This window comes from Micromys minutus (genome assembly GCF_963924665.1).
Source record: "Micromys minutus genome assembly, chromosome: 1".
Taxonomy (NCBI): Eukaryota; Metazoa; Chordata; class Mammalia; order Rodentia; family Muridae; genus Micromys; species Micromys minutus.
Window position 1 is genome coordinate 77,936,609 of NC_137969.1, and position 25,686 is coordinate 77,962,294.

Below are 25,686 nucleotides of genomic sequence, written 5' to 3' on the forward strand. Positions count from 1 at the left end.
CCACTCTATAGTTGAAGTTACAGATAGTTATAAGCCACATGACCTGTGTACTGGGACTCAGATCCTTTGTAAAAGCAGCACATGCTCTTAAGTGCTGAGCCATAATCTCTCCAGCCCTGGTTATATTTACTTTTCATAAACCACATGCACACATGTACACGTGAGTGTGTACAACCACACACACATGCACACAGACACACAAACACCACATACACAGACACACATAAATATCATTACACACTCACATTCAAACACCACACATACACACACACATACACACACACACAGATATACACACACACATCACTAGTAAACAGTCAGGCTTACCATTAATATCTTAATTATTTAATTAAGCAGAACTTCTTCTATAAGTTCCCTATAGGAGTACTGGCTTTCTTCATTTTACTGAATGTCTGCTTTACTTGGGTGCATTTACAATGGGCTGGGAGCCCCCTTCAAATTAGCACTAAGCTTTGATTCTGTTGTGTGCTCTCAATTTCCATCACAATTCTTAACATATAAGAAATGATCATAAAATCTGGAGAGATGGGTGGGCTAGAGACATATTTCAAATATCAGAGCTATGCCCTTCTTTGAAACTTAGTTACTGTTGTAGAGAGACTGACTTAGCTTTTCTGAGTCTCCTTTTCTTCTAAAAAAATGGAAATAATGTTACCAGCTATCTTTGAGGCTTCAATGAAATAACTATGTGTAATGCATTCTTTGGCAACTGAAAAGAACTATGGAAATACATGTGTTGTTGTATAGGAGGCTGGCTATGGGCAGCTAATGCCCATTCTTATTTTTGGATATACTCTCAACAATAAAAGCAGGTGTTCTAGGAATAATCTCAGAGGCTACAGAAAAGTGGACACGTCATCTTATTAAACCCACATTTCCTCTGTGAACTACAAAATACGCTAATATGCTGTTTTGTCCATTGTAAGTACAAGACAGTCAAAGGAAATAGTCAGAACAATGTTATGAAATACATAATATTTGAAATTAGACAGATATCAATTGAAAGCTATTGTCTGTCATAAAATAAATGAGCAATTTTAAACCCCATTTTCTCAAAATAGGGCTAACTTAATACTAACTATCTGAGATTGTTTGAACAACCATGTGGGATAATGGGCACACCGCGCTGAGCCCACGTGAAGCACGGATACACAAGGTTTTCTTTTCCATTCTCTGACCTGCAGTTGTTCCAAGCCTAGACATGGGAACCAATACTCCAACCAAAGCCTTCCAGATAATGAAAAAGAAAAACTGATTCTGCCTATTTTGAAAGAGGAATTCTCAACCTAAGCTTAGATGTTCAGCAGGATCTTATGTCCCCACGCATGCACCTTATCAACAGTTTATCATCAACCATGCTGCTCTCCTTTAAGGGATGTTATAACTGACTTTACCACCATTTCCATCCTAGCAAATCTCCCCATAGAGAGACCAAATCCCTCACAGTCCTGGTTAGACCTCTTCAGGCTGATGGTCAGGTACATGACAAGAATAGTCAATACAGCTGGTAACAATTGGCAAACTTTCCCCAGGCTTGATTTCTGCAGGTGGATTTGGGAGCTGCCATGAAGGCAGCCCCACACTCCTTTCCTGGGTATCCAATTCTGTTGTACTAATGCTGACCCTTTGAAGCCATACCAGACAATCATACCATATTCTATAATTTCACATTATCAATAATTATTTTCCAATCCTCCCTGTCTTGGGGATCACATGTTCTGGTTTAAATTCCTCCTTTTTCTCCCTAGTGCCCAAGTCAACACCATTTCTGTTTTTTCATTCATCGAGTCTACTAACTTCTCCCTATTCTTCTCATCTTCCTTATGTACCTCACCTTTTCTCTGTAATCATTTCCCTGTTTCTTTTTTGCACACATTTCCCTTGCTTTCCTCATTTCTCTATACTTGCTTCACAAAACCACCACTCCATTACAACCCTCTATATTTTCATCATCAAACGACACAAAAGAAAGACAAACCACTGGCTTGCCTCATTTAAAATTACTCATACACTGATGAGCCCTGTGTTCTTATCTCCTGACTGCTACTCTCAATGAAAACACAGAGTCTACTGGTTTGATGAGTCTTTTCCCTGCTTCTTCCCTGGAGACTTCATAGACTGTAGATTATAGTGGCCAGGATGACTCTGTAAGATATATAAGATGATGTCACTTTTCTGTGAAAACCTTCCATTCTCTTCCACATCACTCAGCATCACTCACAGCCACTTATCCATCCCAGCTGCATGCCCAGTCCTTTCTGTCTCCACATTATCTTTGCCTTAACTTTCCATGTTCTACTTTTCCTAGGAGATTTTATCTGTTTGGGTCATTCTTGCATCCTCGAGACACATAGTTGGTATTTGATGAATACTTTAATAGCAAATCCTAGCAGGCTGGTCAAGCATATTTTTTGTGGGCATGGCTAGGGGGATGAGATTATGGCAATAGGTGAACAAAAGGGAGTGTGTTTTTTTCCCAGGTTCAACCGAGCAACTTCTTAAAGAAATCTGTGTGTATGTGCTTTTAGTTTTTGCTTGTTTGGATGTTTGTTTTTGTTAGATTTTTATTATTGTTGAGTGTTTGTTTGTTTGTTTTAAACAGCATCACTTTGGTTTCCTTCTCACTGATTCTGCCCATCCCACTGACACTAGGAAGAGGGAGCTGCAAGAGGGAGGTACTGTGATGTGACTATTGCTGCAGTACACAGAGCTACCACGGCTTGGGTTGACTTATTTAATACCATCCCACAGGCTTCATTAGCTCATAGTTGAGGACCTTGTTAGAAATGAAGATGAAAATGTAAGGATCTAGTGACAATGCCTCTCCAAACAGTGACGATAAAATCACCTAAGACCAGCTTACCTTGGAAGTCAAGACATGCCCTGAGTTTGGCAGTACTACTAAAGGAAACGTTCATTTATTTTCATTGGGCAATACTGAACTTTTGCAACAATTAGGACATATAATTTTTTTTCAAATATATCTACTGCTAGAATGACTGTAATATTAAAGCTGCATTTTCCTTAAGGCTATTTGCCCTCCCCTTTGAGGAATGAACTATCTCTTTCCTACTCAGTGGGTGGAGCTAAAGAGAGGCGCTGTGCTTTGATTGGCCAGTAGCAGTGCCTACAAAGAACAGTCACAGGGAGTAAGTGAAGAGATACACTTAGCCCTTCTGCCTGTTTCTTTGCATTCTAGTTGTCATTATCTCTCAATAAAGAGGCTGATGAAAAGATTTCTGAAAACCCCCTTTATCCATATTTTATGTTTTATGGGTATGTTGTATTTCACACATATATTTAAAGGCTATAGGCCAGCCTCCACTGTACATCCCCAGGATAGCAATTCATGCTGGTTTTTTTTAAATCAAAGACTGCTGCTAGGACCTGAAGCTCATTGCTGGATTAAGCAGAGTGTCTGGGAATTTTAAGGACTTACCAGGTTCTCTGTCTTATCAGTCCTTAGTGCTAAGATCAGAAGCATACACCATTCCACCTGCCTTATCCCACAGGTCCAGGGAACTGAATTCAAGTCCCCATGCTAACACCGTTTGATTGAACAACTCCCGCAGCTCCCTTAGCCCAGTACAATTCATATCTTTTGATTGTAAATTGTAGGCAATGGAAACTTTGTTTATAAACCCAAGATCTGTAGTCATTTAAAGGCCGTATTTGTCAAGAAACATGGCAAGAAAATATTTCTCTCCACTGTAGTCACCCTGTTACCCTTGGCTTGCTCTCCTTCCTGTCTTTATTGCGTCTGGAGCCTCAGTTGTCTGTTGGGTGATGAAATTGTGATACGATAATAATTGTTAGTTCTGAGTACCGATTCTATGACAGCTACTGCGTTTAGCACCATATTATCCAATTTAGTCATCATGAACCCATTACTAGGCTTACTTAGTCTAGGAGAGATGGAGGTTTTGAGAAATCAAATGAACTATCCAAACTCAAGCAGCTCATAAATAAGTCATTAAGACAGTGGCCAGAACCACAGCTATTAAGGCCTCTTCAAAACCACGCCATGGTGCTACAACTGGATAATGAACACAGGAGGTAAGGCAGATGGAAGGCCAAGATTGGTGTCGGAAGCACAGTCTTGCTTTGAATGACTAGAAAGTCATGGGTCAGATGTTAAGATATCCAGACTCCTTCCTGACAGCAACATCTTACACCAAATAGAAGAGCACAGACATTCAGACCAAGTCCATTTTGCATGCTGTGGGAATGAGCTCAATTCAGCAACCCAAATTCCTCTGACAATGCTGTCATGATCACTTCAGCACCAGGAAGGAGAAAGGCCTGAATATATGAGGCCATAAAATGAATCCCAGCGTGTGGGGGTGGGGTGGGGGTTGGGGAATCAACCACAAGCCAACAGAGACGCCCTGACACAGGAACTCCTCCAAGTCTTTTCTGAAGGAGAGCCAGACTACCCACCACTCTCCCTGAATTAGTTATGGTTCTGGTGATAAGTGTGTTTGTTAAGTTGCGACAGGTTACAGTGTTTATGATAGATTATATCAAGGACATAAAAAAAAGAATCAACAATTCTGCAGGTAGGCCGAGGAGATAAGGTACAATAGAATACACAGGACTCCCAAAATATGCCAAAAAATGAGGAGAAACCTGGGGCCTGTGAGAAATACCAGTAATTTCTCTTGACCACTCTTGCATTAACCTACAGAAATCAGATTTTGATTGGCTAGAGTCAGCTTGATTAAAGTGTGAGGGAGAAGAACAGCTACTAGATGATGCAGTAAATTGTGAATCCTTCCAGGGAGAAGCTGTTGGTTATATAATTCTAACATCCTATTTGCATCAGCTATGATGTGAAGTCAATACTATAGCATGAGGCACAGGACAAGGCGAACATGTACATAATTTACGTATTTCAGAGCCTGGCACATGAGCTGTAATTGTGATTTAAAATAAATTAAATTACATTTTACGTATTCTCTTCCTCCACCCTGTGTGTTGGGGAGGGGTCCACGTGCATGCCACGGTGCAGGTATGGAGGGAGAAGACAGTTATTCCTGTAGTTAAAAGGAGAAAGAGAGAACACATGCTGTGTCTACTGCCTTATATATAATCTCTCCCAGCACAGCAGGCTCAGAATGGGGGGAAGAGGACTGCTTCCTCTATTAGTTATTTCAGTGAGCTTAACCAATGACTTGTATTCTGACACCAGTTTTTTCTAATGTCAAATTAAGAGCACAGGTTGAGAGCCCAAGGTCAGTGCTAGCTCTGTGTGTGTCCAGTATTTTCTCTCCCCTTACCCTGAAACAGCTGGGCACCGCTACAGAGGCTCTGCAGTAATATGAAAATGTTAATGAATTTGAGATTAGCACGTGATAAGAGCATATATCCCAATGCTGATTTCCTTATATGACTTAAACTCAGTAGCAGTATTCTGAGGAAAACCCACTTGAGACAGTCAGCTTCCCAACCAGGTGATGGCGTTTACAGAAGTCGGGGGGGGGGGTGCATGTACACCCATTCACCAATATAGTATTATTTCTGAAGCTGGTCTTCCAGCTGGCCATCAAGAGTTATCTCTGTGCTCTACAACCCACACATTAAAAGAATCCTTCGCTGATGTTTGAGAACATGACTCGTATGAAGAGAACTGTAGCAGAGGGGGAAATAAAGGGTTCAGCAATGGCACACGTGAAAAACATTAACCATGCAGGAATCGGAGTGCTAAAGAATGACCTAGGTCTAAATATCTGTATTTCTATTTAACTTACATTTCGCTCCCATGTGGCTCTCATTAGTTAAGTAAACAAATGTTCATTTAGTTTCAGCTCTGTTCAAGGCTTTCCGTGGGGCTCTATGAGAAACTGACACAAAGATAAATCAAACAGAGGCAGCCTTCTCTTCAAGGAGCAAGCAGCTGATGAGGGGCAGAGGGTAAATGCAGGAGTAATTAAAACAGAAGAGAAACACTCTGTTCCCTCAGGGAGCATCAAGAAAAGCTCTGGGTATGTCTGTAGATGGAGAGATTCGTTCCATTGGGAAAGTTGGGGAGCAGATTGTGAGTGGTTTCAATCGGGTTGAAATGGATGAGAAGAAAACAAAGACAGCGGGGGGTTTCGTTTGTTTGGAATGCAGGATTAAGAGATAGCAAAGAACTAGGAAGCAAGGTCAAGTGGACGCCACGCTGTGACCTTGAAGGCTAGTTCAGGAGCTTGAGCTCATTCTCTATGCAAGAAGAGATCTGAAAACATTGGGACCTGAGGACTGCCAAGTTTGTAGTTAGGCATTAGGAAGATAGCAACAGAAAAACAGGAGAGACAAGAAGCCAGTGGCTGGTCAGAGACATTTCAACAGTCTACAGAAAGCTAGCAAGTGGCTGAGTTAGAGCCAATCCAGGATATCCAGTGATCAAATCAGTGCTTGGAGACATAGGAGCTCTACCTGGAATTGTAGTTATTCTACTTTGTCATTGGCGATTTGAATTAATCTCTTCCTATGCCTAATCTATGAGTTAAACTTCATCACAGGTAAATGTTAGAAAAGAGTGCCAGTCTATACTGGTATTGGAATCTTCTGGAGAGATTTTTCCCTGCCTGTGGATCGAGAACTGTATGGATCTATGCTTAAGGAGGAGAAGTCAGAAGAACATCCCGAGAGAAAGAGGAATGATATGGAGACATAACAGTGAGATCTGGGGGGGGGGGGGGGGGGGGGCAAAAGGGCCCTACAAAGAGCAGGACTAATGTGCTAAGAGAGGGCCAGTGATAAGAAACAATAGAAGAGGTGTTTCAAAATCAAATCCTGTCAATAAATGTGATTATGGAAAGTGATTGTTAAAATAACACTGCCCAGCAGCTCCTTTGGTCTGTCCTTTTTCTGTTTTCAATACTTTTGTGATACATATCTATAAATCTATGTATATATGTATGTGTATATGTGTAGATGTATAGGTATGTAGATGTGTATATGTGTAGATATGTAGGTATGTAAATATGGATATATATATATATATAATAAGAGAATCTGTATATATCTGTATATATTTATTTTATTCATTTCTCTCGGGTAAGTATGCTGGGATGGAATTTGGAGTCACACTGGTGTGTTAATTCAGCCTTTACAAGGACCCAGTGAAAGACGTGTATGGGACTGTTCTCACTTGCCTTCAGTGCGCTTTTTTACCTCCTGGAAACACTAGCAGAAAATGCACAGACCTTTCTCAGCTCGTTGTACTTCATCAAAACTGTTTCCTGTTCTCTCTGCAGTTGTCATGCTTCGGAGTGACAAGAGACCGGGATAAAGAAATTTGTGCAGATGTCAGCCAGTGCGCATTACCAAGCAAGACGTTGTGCTCAGCACTAGAAATAAAGTATAGGACCCATGCAGTTTTGACTTTGAACTATCTGTCTCCAGGTGTACTGTGTGGCGCAGCAGTTAATACGGTTTTCTGCTAAGGCCACTCATTTAACAAATAACTGTTAACGAGTCTCATCTGCCACACACTGGGGCTGCCAGAGTGGACAAAATAAGCACATTCATGGCTCTCAGCATAGACACAGGGAGCTGGTGACCAAGGAGCCACACTAACAAATGTAAAGTAAGTGCTCCAGAGAGAAGAACTGCTGTTCTAGGAACGCATGTGATAAATCCAATTAAAATATGGGACCAAGATGGGCTTTCCCAATGAATAATGAATGTGTGAGCTGCAATCTGAAGATCATGCAGAAAGTGCATAGGCAAGCTTTATTGCAGAGAGCTGGGAGGGCAGGGGTCTGTCCCTGGAGGCAGCCACATGTCCACAGCAAAGAAAAGCTGAGGGAAACCCAGACCCCGGAGTTGAAGGGATAGGATTAACGTCTGAAAGCAGACATGAGACTACCCAGGCAACATCTAGGACCCCCCACCCCCACGGGAACATGCCTGGGAAGCCACTGCAGGTGTTTAAAGTATTGATGAAGCTTCTTGTGTGCTGAAGCACTTTCTCTAGATGAGAATTCAAACATAACCACTCTTCCTAAAGATAAAAATAAGCACTTCTCTAAGGTTACGGTAAAAGGTAACTGCCTAAGAAGCAATTTCATTCTTCAGGTGAGGGGCTCAACTTACAGCACAGTGAGAAAGAGACTGATTGGCTTACGAGCCGCTGAAGAGCAATGCAAAGAAAAAGAAACCTGTTAGATGATCACGAAGTTCCTCATTTTTAACCTGTGCAAGGCCTGTGACGCAACCGATTTCAACAACCCATTAGCAACAGTAGCTGTCGCTGCTGTATTATCGTTGACCTCACTATTAAAAATGACCACTGGTAGTCCAAGTGCACGGGCTATGAGGTGGCCTAGCATTAAAAACAGAGAAAGGGTTTTAAAATTAGAAACCTCAGATTTGAATTCTGGTTTTGCTGGCTATAGCAAGAAGCTAAAAAAAAAAATAACTGGAATCAATTATCCTGATAGTTCCCAAAAAGCAACATGAATTTCAGAGTCCAAGGAGCACTGGGGTGTTTAGAGCTCATCTCTGTATTCAGTCACTCGGCTGTAAGAGTTGTACTTGGAGAGTTCCAACGTAGGCAGGAGCCAGGGACACACGTAAAGCAGGTCTTCTGTTTTCTCTCTTAAGACTTGGCTTCTCATTCCTCATTTCTAAGTTCTACTGCATAAGGTATTCATCCTAATTTCCACAAGATGCTTCTCAGCTTCCTTGAAAGCCTTTCAACTGGAATTATTACCTTCTCTTAACCAAAATCTCTGGCTTTGGGCACTAGGGACAGTGAATGCTGAAGGGTTAACTCAGGTGGAAGTCTAAATTATTCACAGTGTAGCAGCATTCAGAGTTCTCTCTGGGACTCAGAAATAAAACTGAGACACACAGACACACAGTTATTTGTATTTAATTACATTATATATATGTGTGTGTGTGTGTGTGTGTGTGTGTGTGTGTGTGTGTGTGTGCTGTGTGTGTGTATGTGCATGAAAGGATCTTTAATGTACTCATTATAATGAAATGACTGGACATGTTACACCCAGATGTGATCATCACCTAATACAGATATGAATCAAAATATACTGTAATGCATCTGTGACATTAGATGTTAATAAAAAGTAAAATTATTTTTAAAACTGAGCAGAGTGCAATTGCCAAGTACTGTGCAAGGCCAGTTGCAGAGAGTTCTGGAAAGAGGTAGTGTCCTTGTTTCAAGAATAGAGGGCTCCTGCTGCAATGGGAATTCTCAGCAGGTAGACAGCTGCATGATACAATGTGTGGCTCAAGTCCTTGTGGAAAGGCACATTGTTTTAAACAAGACCTGCAGGGAGAGGCTCGTGTTAATTTTCAGCCTTTGGAATGTCTCTTCAGATCTAAATGGAAAATCTGGGCATAAAATATTAAAAATTGGATTTTATTTCAAAACACAAAGAAGGAACACCCTGGAAAATGAAGGCAGAATATTCTTGCATTAGAAAAAAAATTTGAGTGGGATTTATCCAGTATAAGTTGCATATAGGATCTGAGCATAAGGTTCAGTTTTGATTTTGCCTTTTGGTGCCGTGGATCAAACCCACTATTCTCAAGGACTGAGCTGAATCCCAAACCTCAGTAGCTGTCAACGTACAGCAAATGGTCCTCACCATAACTGAGATGTGGAATGCAGGGGACGGGGAAACCCGTCCCTACCTCTTTGCAGCATGAGTTGGCTTTGAATAAATTATATTTTAGATTTTGTTTAAAAAATCGGACTAGTTGATAGATTGGATTTAAAAAGAAAAAAGGGTTAGGACAAAAGAACAGACATTGACTCCAAGATTTTTGTCCTGAGAAACTGGGCTTTAATGACTGATAAGTAAAGACAGATGGAGTATTGGGGTCAGTATTGGTGATTGATTTCTGGATACTAAGGAGGCATTTATTTTGCAAGGCCAAAGATATGCTTATTGCAATAAACACAAGTTCAGTCTTACAGTTTTTTTGAGGTATTCAATCATGGAAACAAGTAATCTGGCCCAGTACAATGTTGGAAGGGTCTACCCAAGCCCAGCTGCGGATGTGCCTTAAGCTCTGAGATGCCTTGTAAGAAACAATCCTCACAGACATGAAATCTCTCATCTCTTTAACCCTCACCTCCTGATTCTGAGAAGTTACATTTAGTGGACTATATGTAAAAAATTAAACCCAGTAATCTAACACACGAAGTTTTTAATTTGTGCCAAATGTTTGTTACCAATTTCTTTATAGCAATAAAGGAAGGCATGACTTGTATGTCTAGAACAGGTGACTATGCAAGCACAGTAAGGTGCATCTGGATAGAATCTCACAGCTGAAATTGCTAGTGGGTGTCTGCTATTTGCTTGTGGCTACTCTAAGGTTTATCTTGCATTATCTCCTTCATACTTCTGTCGCTTTAGTTATTGGGAAGAACAATGGTTCATTACGCAATTCTAAGTACACATATGTCGCTGTATTCTCAAGTTCACCCCAGTACTGTCCTCCATCCATTTTGTCTCATTCTGCTGGGACCTCTCCCTCCCCCAAGAATTCTTCTTCAGACGTTTTATCACATGTACATATCCTTGTTAAACTTAGACTCCACGTATAAGAATTTTGTCTTCTCCCTGTTATTTCCTATTTCCTCACATAGTCATTCTTCTGCTGATATCACGTTCCCGTCAAATATGCAGTGTTTGAAATTTAATATATTGATAAGTAAGGTCTGACTTACTTTACTTAAGATATTAATTCTCATATGGTTCTGTCTATTTTCTTCAGATAACATAATTTCATTTTTCTTTACAGCTGAATAGAACTCCATTGTGTGTGTGCCTGTGTGTATGTGTATATTACACTTGTTAGTCATTTATCTGCATATGGCTTTCTAGACTGCTGGCATATCTTGGCTACTGTAAGTTGTGGTAAAGATAAGATTTGAAAATAAGCAGAATTAGATCCATAAACCAGACTCCTAACCATGAATATATATTATACTTTATACATATTTGTAAAGAAATCAGAAGAAAATCCATAAAAAAATAAGATTGCTTCTTAGTTATGAGTTCACTAGCTGTTTTTCCAGAAAAGGAAATATGTGATAGAGAAGGACAAAAGCGTGTGGGGTGGAGTCTTCTTACCCATTGACGATGCTTGGAAGCCCATGTGCGTTTGTTCAAAAAGAAGTGCAACCTGGAGCAAGCTAGGGGACACGGGGAAAAACAAACAAGGAAAGGATGGTAGAAAGGACTTAGATGGGAGAAGGAAAAGAAGGGTGCAATGAAGTTCAGAAGATGGGAAGGGATGAGAAGAGAGGAGTAGCTAGGAAGGAAAAATGCCAAGACGAAAAGGAAATCAAGCAGCACAGAGGATGGTAGTTCATGTGCAGCAGCTGTGACAGACATTAAAATTAGAACCTGAACTAATTGTTGGAAAGGTTAGGTGACCGAGTATAGTTATTTAAGGGCTTTTTTTCTATTTTCTTACCTTGTATATGTGTAAAATAAAGCCTTATTTTTCTAAGTAAATATATAAATATGTACTCAGAACATTTAATAAGTAATACATGAATAAATTAAAGAAATTTGTAGCATGCTCTGTGAAGCTACGGTTAGGTTTCAATTAAGTGGACCACTCCTCATATCTAGTCCTTATTTATGTAAGCATACCAAATTCACATTTCTTTCTTCAAGGCAGCAACTTTGCAATTCCCTTTCTGTCACTCAACAATACGTCATGGTCATTCTCTAAGTTAATAAATATCTTCTTTTGAATGACTGTAGAGTATCCTGTTGTCCAGACGGATAACCATTTATTTAATCAATCTTTGATTGATGGGCACTGGGTTATTTTGAATTCTGTTTCATTACTATAAACAACAAGGTGATGGATATTCATATATCCTTGTAAAAATATCCACTGGTGTCCTTAATATAAACTCAGGACTAAAATTGCAGAGTCAAAAAGAATACACACTTTTAAAATGTTTTTGCTTTCTTTTGTCTAATACAAGTTACTCAAAAGCCTTCTAGAAAATGTGCAAACCATGCCTCCTCCCACTAAGAGCATTCAAGTCTCAAATGGAGTTAACTTGGGGTCCAGACATTCTTTCTAATTCTTCAGATGACATGTTTAAAATGCACATCCAAAATCTCCCCTTCTAATCCCATGTTGCTGTGCAAAACTATGACTTATTTTAGAAAGTATCTAGAAACCTCTGTAGGGGATTTGTAATGGTCCCAAGTGAGCTAGGCTAGTTCTTAGGGTCTCCCCAGAGAGCAGAAGAAGCTGAACTCCATCACGACAAACTTCTAAAGCTTGTGCATCCAGAAGTCATGTTTTACTCCTCTTATAGGAAAACTAACCCAATTAATATACACAACAGACACATGAAAATCTACATTAAACAATCTAAAGAGCCCCATACTTTCTCTTTTGTAAGTTCAAAATTATTTTACAAGATTAAATTTTCAATTTTACTTTTTCTTTTTAAAGAAAAACAAGGAATTGTCTCTCAGCCCTCTGAAGATCCTCGCGGGAGCACAGGAACATTTCCCATAATTTGAACGCTGACTTGAGGATTGATGAAACACTTAGCTACGGGTTCAATTCCAGATAAATAAACTTTAGAATTCTAGCAACTTATTATTGTTCCAATTTCTGAAAAAGAGAAATAATATTTTTCCAGCATTTTAACTGAAATTTAAATACATATTTACAACCTTTACTCACTTCCTTAAAAAACAACAACAACAACAAAAAAAAAAAAAAAAAAAAAAAAAAAAAAAAAAAAAAAGCTTCAGTCCTCACATAAAGGGCCAGATACCTAACTGGGGCCTCCGGGACTCAGCTGAGTGAAGTTTACAAATACCCATGGTGAGTGTACAGCATCCCAGTCCTCAACAATGAAGAAGAACTGTGTGTTTCTGAAAGGAGCTGCCAGGGAGGGGCAAACTTCTAAAAGATCACCCTATTTTCTTGCCCCTGCTAGCTTATGCCATGGTTAGAAATCAATAAACCATAGTCCAATCTTTCTTTCTTTCTTTCTTTCTTTCTTTCTTTCTTTCTTTCTTTCTTTCTTTAATTTTGGTCAATTTCGGCTCCCAACATATTTTTTCTGCGTTAAAATTTCTGTAGTTTTTCATAGCCATGGACAACTATATATGGTTGGAGTTTATGATTTTTCTGTTTCATTTTATTACAGATATACAAAGACTGACCTTTAAAAGTTTGCTGTGAAGGCTCTCTCTCTCTCTCTCTCTCTCTCTCTCTCTCTCTCTCTCTCTCTCTCCCTCTGTGTGTGTGTGTGTGTGTGTGTGTGTTTCCCTACTTAAAGGCTTGGTATATTGATGAATCAAAATGAACAAAAATTCATAAATTCCCAGTTAGTCATTTAATTAGTAATTCTATGCTGAGGTATTTTTCTGAAGAGAAAGTAATAAAGATTTTAAAATGCATATTTCTGACATTTCCAAAAATGCTGGCTGAAATGTAACTAGGGTACTTCATGGGAAAAGTTACACTATACTTTCAGGAAAGCAAATTATCAGCACTCTAGAGGTTACTTGGCATTAAATTAATAAATTTGTGTTTGCACAAATCTGCATGCTTACATTCAAGGAGCTGAGAGGTGAATGGATTTATATTTTTCCAAGAAAGGCAGTCAAACTCTTATGGGAAACACAAGTAATGTAAAGAGAGTAGTTAATGCCTTGTCCAAAGTGTCGGCAGGAAAATTAATTGCCATAATGTGTTCAAAAGGTGTAAACACGTACGTGATGAGTTTCTCATCGGTTTCAGCTGTTACTGCATCACAGACTCCGATCCCCAGTGAGCCAGGGCATGACTGCCTGAGGTGCCCATGTCCTCAGTGATAAAATGGACAGAGTAACTGTGATTACTTACTCTGCTCCAGGAATTAACTGATTGGAGGAGAGTCTAGCATATGCTAAACTTTCAGACAAAACTCAGTTTAATTGTTTTTCAGTTATTGTGCAGTTGATAACATTTGTGAATTATGATGTGAAATATGATTCATTCCTACATTGTATAATAATCATAATCCAATTAGTGTGTAGAATTTGTCACTTCTTTATAGAGAGAAGATCCTAAATCTCCTTTTCTATATTGATATTTATAAAACATCATTGCTCACTTACAGTTATCAAGTCGTGTGGTAGAACAGCAGAGTTTAAGCTGCCTCCCTGAGACTTTGTACCTGTTGACCGAGCCTGCCCTCTTCTCTCCTGTCCCATGCTATACAGTCTCTATCAAACACCCTTCAATCCCATACGTTAATACAATCACCTTCAATTTGTATTCCAACGGTGAGATCATGTCCCGTTTGTCCTTCTGCTTCTGTCTGTCTCATTTAACGATACTGAGTAAGTTTATTCATGTTTTACAAACAAAAGAATTCTACTTCTTAGTGGCTGGGTAGAATTCCACTGTGTATGCACACATGCTTTCAACTCTGTTCATTTACCGATGGGCACGGAAGTTAAGTCCACGTGTTGCCAACTGTATTTACCTTTGGTTGGACAGTTGAGTAATGAAATTGCTGAATTGTAGAATTCCTTTTAACTATTACCTTGCTAAAATAAGAGCACAGAATTGAATTATTAGTTAATTGTTTCATGAACTCAGGTGGTATGATTTACAGTTCAACTGTTAACAGAAATGAGGTAAGGAGCTTTTTCCTAGCCCTACTGGGGCAAAGTTTATTATTTTTTATCAGTTACTAAAGCAGTGACTAGTGTGGAATTGTCTCAACTGATGTATGGCTTCCTCAGAAACACGGTGCTCTGAAAAGTAATTTTCAAGCCGCTTGTGTTTGTCCCATTACAGGAAAAGCAGGTGAGACTAAAGATGAAGGCACCTGAAACTAAACCCAGCCCAAGGGCTCTGTAAGCTACAGCAGAGCAGGTTGCCGCTTCCAAGAGGATTTGTGGGATAACACTGCCACCTACTGGACAGAAAAAAGTAGATTCCATAGCTCCCTTTATTTCTTAATGGTACTCGCACGCCCCCTCTGGTTGATTCAATGTTTGAGCGCATATAAAGAAGAACAAAAAAGAAAAGCCTCTCCTCTATCTAGCCAGCAGATCAAGGGCCATCCCACTGCCTAGTTTTCCGAAAGTCTGTGCTTGAAAACCTTTTCCTGTTGTTTCCTCGCGGCTTCTGCTCGTCCCTGCGCTCCTGAGCCCTCCTCTGGGATCGCCATAGTCAGCATCGCTTTACTAAGTTTGATGTAACTCTCGACTGACTTGTTATCACAGCATTACAGTAATTATTTACAATACAGTTTTGTAAATGGATGTACATATGTATGCGGTCCAACGTGATTCTTTGACTCACTGCAACAACACTTTAATGATTAAATCAGGATAATAAGCATATGCAGCTAACGTTGTCACCCTTTGTGAGGAGGACGTTAAAATCCTCGGTCTAGCTACTTTGGAACATTACTGTTCGCTATGATCACTATAATGTATAGCACTGGAATGGGAGGAATCAGTATTGCAATATTGTATTTTTAAGAGAGCAACTTTTTATACCCCACATATGTGACTTCCTCTGGGAAGAGGTGCTTAATAAAGCAGATACCTTGAGAACTGCAAGTAGTTCACTGCTCCACAGGATGGCACTTGAGGCTTTAGACTAAAGGTGAGGGAACACCTATCCCCCATTGCTAGGAAGCAGGTGACAGTTAACGTTTGACTGGCCTTCAGGCAGGAGAGACAGTCTGGATTTGCTACCGTCATTATCGAAAACCCAGACAGGCATACTGTGAGATTGTGAGTCAGAAAATCAGAAAACAGAAAAGGTCTGAAAGAAACAGTTATTCAAACTGCCTTCTAAACATGTATGTTTCCACCAAAACACACACACACACACACACAGCTCGGGGAGACACATCTCTATCACTGCCCCGCACCCATACTCAGGAAACATCGCAGGAAATGAAGCAGAAAGAGCCGGAGGATGGAGAGAAGAGCTATGCATTGCTGTCTACTGAACGCAGCACGGCTGCCCCACTCATAGACTCACGCCAGCTATTACTTGCACAAGACCTGCACAAGATCAAGTCAGTCATGTTTCTAGCAGAGAAGAGGGAGAGGCACACATGGGTAAGAGTTTCTGGGGGATGCACCCCTCCCCTATTGACTGACATCTGCTGAAGGAGGAAGCATTCGCTTCTTTGATAGTACAACTGCTGGGAGGTTGTTCATGCCCCCGTGGATGGTCTCACACCCAAGCCCATACAGGCAGCAGCAACTGAACTCAGTGGGTTGAAGAACAAAGATATGAGGTTGGGGGGAAGATGTGCCATGGGGTACTGAGAGGGGGTAGTAGAGGTGGACATGACCAACATGCATTGCATACATGTGTGGAATCTCCAAAGAATATTTATTTAATAAGAGAAGATTACCTGTTTTAAAAGAGGTTGGTTAAAACAGGGTGAGAACAAAACGTACAGCAACGAGAAAAAGGACAAATTAAAAAAAGAAATGTCAGAAACAGAAGAGACCTCCAGGAAGCTTCTGGTGGTTTTTCTTGCATTTCTGGGTTGAGCAGATGTGTTTTTCTTCTGATTTGAACACTTTCTTTTACCTATTTATGTTTTATTATTAATTATATTATTTATTCAAATAAAGTATATTTAGCAAATGCCAAGGCGACACGTGAGTGTCTTGGGCCATTCAGAAATACAGTTCATAAAAACTCCAGTTGAGATAAGCCGGGAAACCCTGTTAAAGAAGCTGACATTAGAAAAGGTTAAAGCGAGAAAAAGCTAGTGCTCAGTGAGAGAACCAGAGACAGACTATGGGAGCTATTAGAAGTATTTAATTTTTCCCATCTGTTATTCTTCAGTTAGATAACATTAATGCATGATCCTACCTTATTTGAGGTTCGGAATGGCCACATGACCTACACCAAGGAAGTGTGGAGAAAAATGGTGGATATTGAAATGGTTGCTTTTCTGGCCTCGGCAATTATAGATGCAAATGTTATGATGGAGTGAGTGTCTCTCAACTAGTCTCCAAGATGACCAAAGTTTCTCTGCTGACTCACACTGCATCTGTGCATTACTACATTTAACCATAAAGATTGAGAGTTTGTTATAAAAGCACAACTTAGCACATACTAACACATGACATCTCCCTGGGTTATATAAAGCAATCTTAACAGCAAATTAATAAATGAAAGTTTTAAGGGAACATAAAATATAAAACATTGGTTTGGAGAGAACTAGGGGTGAGGGTCTAAGTAACAAGTAAAAAAATCAAGAGTATTTCATGTGTGTAATAAAAATGTGTATATTTTAGGAAGATCTTTCAAAGTTTATCCATTTTCCCATTGGATAACATGTTGCTTGTTTTCCTGTATTCTAAACTCCAAAAAGAATGATGAGGGGTATATTGCCAGGCATCTCCTTTCTTCTACTGTAATTACTCTTTACCATTTCCCAGACTGGAATTGGTGTACGAACTCTATTACGTCTCCTTTACCTACAGAGTAAGTCTGTAAAGGAGCCCAAGAATCCTATACAAACCTCAGTCAGGTGCTCTGCTCCTCTGTAAAATACCCTCTCGTGGTTTGCCATTCACTAGGGAAAGTCAGCCATAGATGGAGCTCATAAGATCCTTTGTGAGCCTACCAGCTATCTCTGATGCTCTCTCGCTCTGGGTGTCACTCTTACAGTACACAACTGTCCCCCAACTGTATCCATTCTACACTGGCATCTGAGTGTAGCTCTCTGTGCTAACAATATTCTTGCCTCAGACATGTTTCTTCTATTCCCTCTGCACTCTGCTCAGAAAGACACCACCCCATCCCCCACACCCCAGTCACTTTCCATAGCCGAGTAACTCCCTCTATCATGGGTACCCGGTTTTATATTTGTCCTCAACATCTGCACCAGTGAGACATGTCATATATTTGCTCTTTGCCTATTAATAATCCAGGTCCCATTGCTAGAACATAAGCCTTGTATCTGTTTTGTTCTCCATGGGATTTCATCACTCGGGAGAGAGTGGAACGTGTTAGAGCTGGATTTGCAGCCTTCTGTCAATGCTGAATTTCTTTGCTCTGATGTGGATTACAGTTGTCTTTCTGCATCCTTGCTTTGTCAGGCACATCAATGGCCAGCAAACTGAAGTCAATGGAAGGCTCACAATACACTTTGCAGGAGGAACTGGACAGTCATGTAAGCAAGCTGACTTCTTAAGTGCCCAAATGAAGTGTCAAAATTTATACTTGCCCATGCAAGAAAGAGACAAAGGCAAAGATTTTGATCCACAGATAAATATTATATTTATAAGATTGTCTCTTGATCTTTGTACTGTTCAAGTGTCCTTTACTTTGTTGTTTGTGGTTAACAATGGGTTTGATGAAAGTTTTCTGTTTCTACCGACTGTTTTGCTTGCTTTTTCCTGTTTTATTATTCTTCCTTGTCAAGGTAAAATGTTGAGAATCCTCAATAATCCCCAGGTTTTACATAATCCAGAATCATTTTCATGAGGAAGGACATTGGAGGCAGGTAAGGCTATGCACCTCTGCAGGTCCATAGATCTAGACCTAGAGCCCCTTCTCTGAGCATCCCTTGGCTCTCAGGCCAGTCCTCCACTTGGAGAGCATTCATCTGTCTAGAGATGCCATTTCTCCTGCTTTGGGCTACAGGAGAAACCCAAGACCAATATTTACCTATCTCTATTCTTCCTGCATGGAGGGGGTTGTTAAACACCAACATTCAATACTTTCATATATTCCATGCCCCTAAGGATGAGGTGATTGCCTTGAGTCAGACTCGGAAAGTATGGTAGTTTTTATCTTAAATGTCCTCCAAAGGACATTTGTTGAAGACTTTTTCACCAGCTAGTAGAGCCAAAAGGAGTTATGGGTTAAACATAGACAGCACAGGACCTAAGGCATTGTTTCTCAGCCTGTGGATCGTCACCCCTTTGGGACTCAAATGACTCTTTCACAGGGTCACCCAAGACTACTGGAAAACACAGATGTTTACATTATGATTAATAGCAGTAGCAAGACTATATTTATGAAGCAGCAACAAAAATACTTTTATATTTGGGACTCATACAACATGAGAAACTGTACTAAAGGGTCACTGCAACATTAGGGAAGTTGAGAACCTCTGAAGTAGGACCTCGTGGAAGGGAAGCTAGGTGTTTGGGAGTGTGCCATTGAATAGGTCCTGGAATATAGACCCTGGTCTGTTTGTTTTCCAGCTGCCCCTGAGCATATTCTTTTCATGTCTCAGTATAGACACCCAAACTGCACAGCCAACTGACCACAAACTAAAGCCAGGAAGCCAGAAATGAGTCATTTGAGCTAACAAAAAGCATCTTACATGAAGGATATAGAATAGTACAGTTGATAGGAAGGGGAAAGGGAATGATGGGGAGGGGTTCAAATGAGAAAGAGGGAGAGCTAGCTATTAGCTAACACTGAGGATATTTTTGAAGGCTTTATAGAAACCTACTACTTGATAAACCTCCTAACAGGTAAATCAACAGATACATTAACATAGTTTAAACAGAGTTATTTCTATATGAAAGATAATGCTTTTCCAAGAAGCTATACATTTCCAAATAGAAAGGTCCCTACCAGTTACTGAATGCCCACCTTTGAGTTGTTGATCAGACAGGGTTCTAGAGACTACCAAAACAGTGCAGGCTATTGTCCTTGCTCTTGCATGGTAAGACATATGTGGCTCATATATTTAAATGCTTAGTCATCAGGAAGTGGCACGATTTGAAAAGATTAGAATGATTAAGAGGTGGGGCTTTATTAGGGGAGTGTGTCTGGGGGATGGGCTTTGAGGCTTCAAAAGGTGATGTCATGCCCAGAGTCTCTCTTTCAGCCTATAGATCAGATGCAACTGCTCCAATACCAGGTATGTTGTCATGCTCCCTACCATATGATCCCAGAGTTCCCAGGGACTACCACAAACCAAAGAGTATACATGGAGGGACCCATGGCTCCAACCACCCATGTAGCAGAGGATGCATTGTCTGATATCAATATAAGGAGAAGCCCTTGGTCCTGTGAAGGCTTGTTTCCCCAGTGTAGGGGAATGCCAGGGTGATGAGGTGGGAGTGGGTAGGTAGGAGGGGGAAGCATCCTCATAGAAGCAGGGGGAGGGGATGGAAGAGGGGGGAACCAGAAAAGTGGAGAACATTTGAAATGCAAATACACAAAATATCCAATAAAAATGCTAAAAGTCCTCTGAAACTGTACACAAGCCCTCAATTAAATTCTTTCTTTCATAACAATTGCTTTGCTCAGGATGTCTCCTCATGACAACAGGACAGTGACTAAGACAGATGCTGTTGCTGACAACTACACAACTGGCCACAGGACTTGGAGAAATCAAACTGCTACAAGTCTAGAAGCCTTCTCCCTGCTGCCAGCTTTCATAGAAATGAAAGGTTCTGTGCAGACTGCTGTTAGAAACGTTGCCAGCACTCTCCCCAACTGAAAACCATGATAGCAACAGCCTGGCTGGATATACCATGAGTGATGGCGTGGATATATAGGAGAAGGTAACATGGAAGGGGGAATCTCAGTGGCTTTATCCTAGACAAAGAACTACTAGTAACTAACAATTTCTGAAAGAAGGACAATTGGTTTTCCCAGAGATGAGGGTCCTAATTGGTTACCCAATGCAAAGTGGTCAGCCTAAAATCATAAACGTTTAAGCAACACTAAACAGATTCAGCATGTTAGATATACATATTAATGTGTGTATGTGTGTATGTGTGTGTATGTGTGTGTGTGTATGTGTGTGTGTGAATAGTAATCAAAGAATAGAAGGTCATGAACTTGAGAGGAAGTAAGGAGTACAGGATGGATAGCAGGAGCTAGAAGGGAGGAACATAAAGAGATTAAGGAGTAGAAAAAGGAGGAGAGAAGTAATGCACTCATATTTTAATTAAAAATATGTACTTCTATACCCATAGATTATTACAGCTGTGTCTTAGTCAGGGTTTCAATTGTTGCTACGAAACACCCTGACCAAACACAAACTAGGGAGGAAAGAGCTTATTTCCATGTTTCCATATTACTGTTTATTATCTATGGAAGTCAGGGCAAGAACTTGAACAGAGTGGGAACCTGATGGCAATATATGCATATATTTGCATATATGTGCATGCATTTGCATATGTGTGTGTGCATTTATTTGTATATATATTCATATCTGTGTGGATACTTTTTTTTCAATTCTTTGGATCAGAGGCCAAGACTATGAAAACATCTAACTTAGGTTCCAATCAATAGTAACATTTTGTGAGTATATGTGATAGCATATTATATATGAATATATTAAATATATTACATATATTACATACATATGTAAAATCCATTCAAGTCTCAGTAAGTAGGAAGAAAGATTTTAAGAGCCAGAGGTCATTTGTAGCGCAAATCTGATCAGAGTCTTCTAGACATGACAGGATGGTTACACTCATGAACTCACAGCAGCTAAGGTTGCCGGCAGAAGACCTGATCAAGATAAAGCCAGTCAACATTCCGATATGGATGGGAAAGCATGGTTCATTGGTAGGCTGATGGCCTCATAGTGCTCTGTATTTAACCAACACTAATTAGATTCAGTGAGTTATAAAAAAATATAGAGGATATGAAACTGGGAGAAAATGTGAAAGAGGGTGATTCAGTAAGAGTGTATGTGTGGTAAGGGGGAGGGGCTATGACCCAAATGCATTGTATATATGTATGGAATTCTCAAGGAAAAATAAAGAGCTACCTTTATTTTTCTTTTTTCTTCAGAAAAAAGCTAACCATTGAACTGAGCACAGGGACTCCAAAGGAGAAGTTACAGAAAAGACTGGAGGAGCTTAAGAGATTTGCAAACCCATAGGAAGAACAATATCAACCAGCCAGACCCCCCAGAGCTCCCAGGGACTAAAACACTGACCAATGAGCACACATGAAGAGACCCATGGCTCCAGCTGCATCAATAGGAGGAGAAGCCCTTGGCCCTGTGAAGGCTTAATTCCCCAGTGCAGGAGAATGCCAGAATGTTGAGGTGGGAGTGGGTGGAAGGTGGACCTTCCTCATAGAAGCAGGGGGAGGAGTTATAGGAGAGGGGGAACCGGGAAAGGGGATAACATTTTAAATGTAAATACACAAAAATATCCCATTAAAAAAAAAAAGGAAAAAGAAAGTAAAAGCCCAAACCTTGGAAGCTGTGACCCAAAATAAAATTTCTTCCTTTCAAGTTGTTTGTCTTAGACATTTTTCATAGCAACAGAAATTTGGCTGTCACAAAAGCCTTTCATTAGTAATTGCAGTGTGTTACTGTTGCCTGGGATCTAAGCCAGGTGTTTCCACGTTTTTGGCTCACTTATTTGAAGAACTCAACAAGAAGTGTTCGCACAGATTTGGAGGGGGGAAGCTTTATTTAGAGAGAAGCCGTAGTTCAGATAAGAAAGGAATATGCCATTAAGATTGACAGCAAGCTTTATGCATGAGCACTCAAGGACCATGACCTGACCACTGCTTGGGGATTCTCTCTATGGGTTCAAGAGAAGGGATCTGAGTCCTAGGAGGGGAAGTGAGAATGCTTCTCGGTTTGCATATCTTTAAATTATTACTTATTTATTATTTACTGTCTGGAAGATGTGTGCATGCAGTGGCATAGGTTTGGAGATGAGAGAATTCCTTGGGAGACTCAATTCTCTCCTTCCACCATATGGGATGGAGATTAAACACTCAACCATTGGTGTCAAACACCTTTACCCAATGAGCCACCTTCTGACCCTGATTCTCTTTTAATTGATAAGTTAGGTCATATCATTTTTTCCTACTGTACAGTCTTTCCATAGTGTACCATACTTCAATCATATACATGTCTAATTATGTATATGCATAAGATACTAAATGGAGAACTCTTCACAAAAATATACTTGAGGGCATAGTTTTTGAATTACTGTGCATTTACTCCAGCGGAGTTCAGGCTGAATCTTTCTGTCCATTTTTCATACTTGGATACATTAGGTATGTATTTGAATAGAAACTGTCAAGCTTGCTTGTTACTAGAAGAAGAGAAACTCATGTTACTATTCAGGTGTCTGTGCACCCTGATGCAGGTAGAGTCTGAAACTAATAGATGCTTTTCTCAGAGCATGCAGAAAAAGGGGCTAAGCTGTCAAGTACATAACAGAACCCACACAGAGTTTCAGGCACCTGAGCAATTCTGTGCCTATCTCTAAAGAGGACATATTAGTTTTTTCTTTTTAGATATTTTACAAATTTATCTACGTATTTTTTTGTTGCTGTTGTTTAAAACAGTAGCACAGAAAAAATAGGAATAAAATATGAAGGTTGTAATGTCTTCCCTTCCAGAATGAATGAGTTTGAATTTGTTTCTGTGCTTAAGTAACCTTCTAGAAACATCACGTGGAAAACCTTGATAGCTAGGGAAAAGGAAGAAAGGAAATAGTATATACATTGTGTGCCAGAGATGCTCATGCCAGTGTGATCAAAGAAGGAGTAATGTGTGGAAGTATGATAGAAAAGCAGCTTTTAAACTATCAGGAACAGAAATATTAAAGCTGGTTGGGTGGCAAGGGAAGACATGGGAAGGGTCAACCAACACTGAGAATGTGTAGAACCATATTGAAACCTACTAGTACAGAAACAAACTAAAATATGCATTTTTAAAGGTTTTTGAATAGAGGTTCCTTGCATGGGTTGACAGTTTTGCTCCAAGAGGTCAACAATATTAACAGAAAACCCCAGCGCCAAGAGTAGAATGCTTTTCTATGAATTGTTGGCCAGAGTCCCTAGAGGCTCCCAGAATGATACAGGAAATTGCTAATGCGCTTGGCTGGCAACCATAACTGTATGGAAAGACCTTATTGGTGAACACACCATACACTTTAGATAGAAGACACAGAAAAAAATTAAGCAGGTACTAAATTGGAAGCATCTTCCTGTCTGCAAACTTACATAGTGCCAGAAGGTACTGGGCAAGCCACCGAGGCAGAAATTATCTACGGTCTTTCTCACCTGTTGACTATATGTGCTACAATACATGGTGCTTATGTGCTTCCTGTGTGCTTAAAACCTCCCAGACAGCTGTCCACTGGAGAAATAATGACAAATATGTTTTGGGGTCAACCAAGTATTTTCTGATGGAAATGGAGGCCTACTCCATGGGAAAGGATATATACCTGGTTCTCAGACTATTTCTGGAGAGATCACAGGGTCTAGAGGAGAATATACTATTGATGTTTTACTAAATAGGAATATAGTTAAAATGCCTCTAAATACTCATGTTTTATTAAAAATGGATTTTTTTTCATACACTATATTTTTTTGTAGATTCCTCTCCCCCTACTCCTCCCAGTTTCTGCTCACCTCAACTATCACCTGATCCACACCCTTACTCTTTCTTGTTAGGAAAAATGAGAACAACAACGGGCATCTAAGGAATCATAATAAAATAGAATAAGAGAAAACAAAAGAAAATTGTACAAATAGGAATAGGAGTATACCCATGGAAGAATGGCGCTGCCCTCCTGGCCCTGCAAAGCTTGCTTTAGCAGAGGAGAGTTACCACAGATGTACACTTTATCAAAGGGTTACGAAGTGGCTGCTGAGTGCTCATCACCCCTTCAAGGTCCAGAAACCATCCAAGAGAGGAAGACTGTTAAGAGCCTGAAGTTGGAGAGAAGCTCCTTCAGTCAACCTTATGGAGGTAGCATAGTACTCCCAACCACCAACCCACAGCATTTCTGGATACCTTCAAATTAAAAAGAAGAGACAATATGTGGGGGTTGGAAGGGGGACTGGTTGCAAGAAAGGAAGTAAACAGTAGAGAGGAAAGGATATGAGAGAGAAGGATAATTAGGCATGGGTATGATCACAATATGCTCTATGCAAATACACAGCCATCAAAAATAAAAAATAAAAGAATTAAAGCCTATTTTATAATGTACAGAAATAAATATGAATGACCACAAAAGAGAAGTGTGTGAGTCTTATAGCTATGGATACATTAAAGTACAACTCCAAAAGTCAGCACTGAGGCTGCATGGGATAATTAGGGAGGCCACAGACATAAGAAAGTTGGTTCTAATAGGATGGAGCACCATTGCCAGAAGCACAGCAGATTGAACAAGTTATCATGCGTTAGACAGATGAGTGGAAGAGAGTCCTGCATGGGGTGCATTCTGGTTTTCTAATTCCTCCCTTACTTTTTGGAATCCTGCTTTGTAGCGTCTCTCTGTGTGTATATGTATACATGTGCTCAATAAATAAGTAACCTCACTCTAAACTTTAACATAGGCAGAAACCTTATCTCCAGATATACATTACGCCTTAGCTAGAGGGTCTGTTTGCCTGTTCAACACTAGGTAAACACTGAACAGGCTCCATGTTGACGTCTCTCTTTATTTATTCTCCTTGAAGATTGCTAAAGCTGATGCGTCTCCCCCACCTTCACTTTTACAATATCGGTTCATGAAACTTCTTTATGTTTCTTGTTGTCTAGGCATCTAACCCATAAGCAGACAGAAAATCCCAAGTTCATGCCAGATCACAATCAGCAAGAACTCGTCATCACGGTTGGCAAGAGGAGCAGAGCATGCTTCCTTTGTAGAGCTCATGCTTCTGCAAAAGGAGTCTCAAGTTCTCATGAACCAAACATGGACCTTGTGCCCC

At 40.1% G+C, this 25,686-nt stretch overlaps 1 pseudogene across 1 annotated transcript in view; it reads left to right on the top strand.

Annotated features, from left to right (window-relative positions):
• The first annotated feature begins 15,938 nt into the window (after positions 1 to 15,938).
• The window catches only part of LOC308431540 (DNA replication licensing factor MCM3-like), a 30,513-nt pseudogene continuing 20,765 nt past the window's right edge, over positions 15,939 to 25,686 (top strand). The window contains exons 1-2 of the transcript in view: positions 15,939 to 16,106; positions 16,889 to 16,998. The product of the transcript in view is annotated as a DNA replication licensing factor MCM3-like (transcript). The remainder of the gene's footprint in view (positions 16,107 to 16,888; positions 16,999 to 25,686) is intronic.